The sequence below is a fragment of the Monopterus albus genome, unplaced genomic scaffold (assembly GCF_001952655.1).
Source record: "Monopterus albus unplaced genomic scaffold, M_albus_1.0 scaffold151.1, whole genome shotgun sequence".
Classification (NCBI taxonomy): Eukaryota; Metazoa; Chordata; class Actinopteri; order Synbranchiformes; family Synbranchidae; genus Monopterus; species Monopterus albus.
In genome coordinates this window covers 271,262-276,343 of record NW_018128031.1, presented here as the reverse complement: position 1 = coordinate 276,343, position 5,082 = coordinate 271,262, and positions in this window count along the sequence as shown.

Below are 5,082 nucleotides of genomic sequence, written 5' to 3'. Positions count from 1 at the left end.
CAGACTGAAGTCGCATTGCAAAACATCGGATATGTATCCGATTTAGGACCACATATGAAAGTGGCCTGGGCCGGATTTGAAAAAATCGGATTTGTGCTTTTCACACTGTCATAAGGACATCGGATATAGGTCACATTTGGGCAAAAAGATCGGATTTGAGTCACTTCAGCCTGCAGTGTGAACGTAGTCTTAGTCTCTGCAGAGAAGTCAGTCAGTCTCGCCAAGTGTCTTTTCCCTGGGTCTTCACGCACTCGTGCACCTGACCAACAGCTATTTTAACTTTATTTTCCCATTTTTGCTTCCTGCCTTTGTTTCCCCAACTGCGTTAATCCTCAAACCTGCTTCCCTTTTACATGAACACCCACAAGATGTTCTCACATCACAGATCATCAGCATACACATTTAGAACACATTTGATGACACATATGGAAGAGGGGTCAGTGTCTGCCACTGTTATACAAGCACTTTTTTGACTACACTATGAACCACTTTATTGTGTTCTATCCCATATTACATGTTAATTAAAGCATTAACTGTTAACTATATCCTGTCTGTTTTATCCACTACAGGGGTATTAAACCTGTGTCCTACTCCTTCACAAAGACAGCTTGAACATATATGAACTGACCTTTTCATCCCAGAGGCGGCAGGACATGATGTCTGATGGTCTTTGGTCTTCAAAAAGAGCTACAGCTTGTCTGCCATGTTGCTGGGCTACAGTAAAGACATAGTGAAGTAGGGCTTTGCAGGATGAAGCCAAAAGGCCACAGCACAATCAGCACTGCCATCACACACAAAACAAAATACACTGAAACAAGGCATAATTTATAAAGGTGTCAGGTTTGCCCGGCTGCACCTTCCTCTCTTCTCTCTTTCTCGCTCTAGTCTGCTCCTTCTCACTTACTCTCTTGAGTAACACACCTGTCCTGATTTTCTGACACTCTTCAGCTGCGCCTCCTTCGTCACTCTCTATTTATACTCGGCCTTACCTTCACTCCCCTGCTGGTTCTTTCTATGTTGTTAGCCTTCGTTTTCATGTCGGAATATACCTTTTGCCTCCCTTTTCCACATTTGTTTCTTAAGTCCTAGCGTCTCCTGTCATATCATCCTGGACCTCTCCTTTGGACCTTGGCTCCCTCAGCTCCACCAACCTCTTCCACAGGTCGATGCACAGTCTCCTCATTGATACTACTCTCTGCTACTCCACAGTCAACCGGATCACCACCTTGACCAGCTCAGGAGTGTCGCTTTCTCTCGCAGCCCAACCTCATCACTTCATGGACAAAACTCCTTCACAAATGCTGGTCATCACCCGGTGATATTCATTTCAGTCATTTACTCTTGTTTGTTGTATATTGTGTTGCACCCCTGTTTCACCATTGTTAATAAATCCACCTATTGCACCGAAGCCAGCCGCCTGGGTCTGTTCTTACTGCTCGCTCATAATTGTGTCGAGCGATCCTTACAGAAGCCTGAAATGTGGCAAAAGGTCGCAAAGTTCAAGGGGGCCGAATACTTTCGCAAGGCACTGTATAAGCAAATTCAAAATATTTTTTTGGATATGTCTGGAATTACGTGTGATTACATACTGACTGTTGTTACATGTTTGAAAGAGTAAATAAATTGATTTATTTATTCTTTCAAACATGTAACAACAGTCAGTATGTAATCACACATAATTCCAGACATGTGTCAATCAGACCTTCACATGCAGATGCAGACCTTCACATCCTTGAGAAGTTTGTTATCACAATGTATGACAAGACATACCAAAAATGTTGGTATGTCACAATAGTACAAATCAAATCAAAGTACATGGTAGGGGTTAAGGAAAGTCTGTGGGTTGGGTTAAAACTCCGATGAGTACACATCACAGATGGGACTTGATTGCCACTTGTCTGCAATAAAGTCAGGTGTTGGTTGGCCCCATCCAACTGGGAATTTCTCTTGTTAAAAACAATATGCCTTCAACAGATATTGAGCTGCAATACAAAAGAATACACCACCAAAAATGTTGGTATGTCACAATTTTACAGCTGTTATTGTGACAGTATTATGGACCAATGTAGCTAATAATAAAAAAAATAATAATTCTACACCTCCTCTTCAAGCAGCAGATCTAGTTCCAAAGATACAGATACAGATCCTTCCTGTCCTTTTATCAAAGTATAAGACATAATTTTTTATGTCTACTGGACATCAAGCCTGAAGGCTGAAACAAGGTCAAGGAGAGGCAAAGGAGATTGACGTAGAGTTAGACAAAACCAAGCTATCACCTAATTGGAAAAGCTTTTTGTGAGAAAGTAAAAACAAGACTGAGCTCTTTGGGTTCCTAGCTGACAAGATAGTGACTCTGTGTCCCAACAATGTCATAGTTGTGACAAAAGGAGAACAGGCTCTATCCAACAAATCCATCAGTCTTACAAGCTTATGTCCATGAAGAAGCTGACTCCAGAATCTTCACACATGCAGCCAAGCAACATATGAAATCTGTGTTGATTAAAGCATGTGACACAGATATTTGTTGTTGCAGTCAGTGTTTTTGTGACTCTCCAGGATGCAGGTTCAGAAATGCTTTGGGTTTAATTTGGCCAGGGTCAGTCCATCAGGTGGTTGCCAATTTATGATATGGTGGTGAGCCAGTGGAATCCAGTGGCATACTGTTCTTTCACACCTTAACTGGCTGTGATATTGTGTCAGCTTTTTGAGGCAAAGGCAAGAAAATTGCATGGCAGGCATGGGAGGTTTGTCCTGAAGTGATCTCTGTCTTCATAAAGCTCAGTCAATACCCACCTTTCATAGAAGATGCAGACCTTCACATCCTTGAGAAGTTTGTTATCACAATGTATGACAAGAATAGCACTACAGACAAGGTTGATGAGGCAAGACTGGATGTTTGCGCAGAAGCAAAGACCATATGATGCCATTCCACCAACAAGCACATCCCTTGTTCAGCATGTGAAACAGTTTGTCTTTCAAGCTGGCTGCATATGGTATCAAGCATCAATATGTAAAATGCAAACTGAAAACCCTGCCCACTGGGGGTGGCAGAAAGACGGTAACGTGTGGCAAGTTCTCTGGACCACCCTTCCACCGACTGCCCAGAGTTGCCAGCAGTTGACAAATTGTGGCTGCAAGACTGAATGTCGAGGACAATGCAAATGCTATCAGTTAAGCCTCAAGTGTGTGCTTACAAATGTGAGGACTAGATGAAAAACTTATCCCAGCTGTGTATCAACAGAAATCCATTGTCCCACTATTACTAAAAAAAGATTGGAAGTTAACATTATGCTGTATATCAGAATAGATTAAGATTTCATGTTTCTAATGCAGTGGTTTGGTGCATATAAGCCATACTTCTAGTACTGTCTAAATGCAATATGCACAGTATTACAGTATAACTACATTTCTCTTGATTTCCTGGTCACATACCTAGACATGACATTGAAGACACCACCAGGAGAGCGTTTCTTTCTCATATTCTGATTAGATCACTAGAATTGTCCATAATTTTCATTTTGTACATGCAGAATCTGACTTATCATACTCAAAAACATATGTTTTGATGTACAGCTCTTCAAAATAGGATTATTCAATCAAAATCTAGTTCAAGCACAGTTTAAAGCAAATTCGAATAGCAGCCATCTTGAAAAATGGCCCCCATTTTGGTGTTTTCATGTGGATAACATGCTTTTCTGAGAGAATACGTCCTGGAGCACATATGTACCAAATTTGATGCTTGTATCATCAAATGAAAGATTGTTTCAGCAATCTGCTACACTAGTATATGGAGGTCAGTAAAAGAGAATACCCCAATAAATGTCATTGTTTAACAACGTGAGAGCTTCCTTTCTTTGCAGATGCATAGAGACATACTGCTTGTTTGTCCCTAGCTTCTAGACATGAGGCTTGTGTGATGATAGCAGCTCTTGTAGTTCTTACAAACAGAAACCATATCATCCTAGGAGAAGGGAAACTAGACAAAAACAGAAGTTCTTCACAGCAGATGGAAGTTTGGCCACAAGTCCGCACAAACTGTTCTGTTAGACAAAGGTACTAAATGTAGCAACACTTAAATGTCAACGTGAACTGTTTTCCAGCCATGTGACTTCTCTCCAAGCTGCAGCCACTGTCGCAAGCTTTCACCTTTGAATTACATTACAACACCACCACGGTGTTAAAACATCATCTACTTAATGCAGAGTAAATACTGAATCAAGATTAATATAAGAATGTTTTCAAAAGATCATCAACAGTCAGTCATACTTCTTTCTGCTCACATCACACATAATGTAGCAATGTCTACTTTTTTCTATGGTAGAATTACTACTAGCATGCTAAATGAAGTACATAGAACTATATAAAAAGCAACACATGCACTTCGGGCTCTAAATGAGAAAACAAAATACTGACATAATAATGCAATCAAAACAATCAAAATCATAATCTCCAGTGATCTGAAACAATAACAATTGTTTGTTCTTTAAAAAAAAAAAAATTTGATTTGATTTGATTTATTTATTCTTTCAAGCATATAAACAGTTGATATAACAACACCCATTTTTACACACAATCCAATATCAATTTGCTTATACCTAGTACATGCTTGAATGGAGTAGGAAGAAGTCAGACTTATCCAGTCCTACCCCATGACATCATCTTACCATCATTGGTTTGCAAGCAGTATCTCTACATAAATAATTCTCTTCTACACCACACAAGTAATATACTAAAAAAATTATAACAGAGTGTTAACATTCTTACATAATTACATTCTTAAATAATTATCTTCTACACCACACAAGTAACATACTAAAGAATTAATACAAGGTGTTAACATTCATACACCACACCCACAATGTTCCATCTAATCAATCATTAAGCCTGTTCTTGAATATATCTTGATTGACACATACCTTTATATTTATGTTTAAACTCATCAATTCTATTGCTATTTTTTTATGTCCACACTTAAATTATTCCATAGTTTTACCCCACTTATAGAAATACAAAATCTTTTTTTGGTTGTACGTATAACATGAATTTTTAAATTTAACTGACCCCTTAAATTGTATCCCCCTT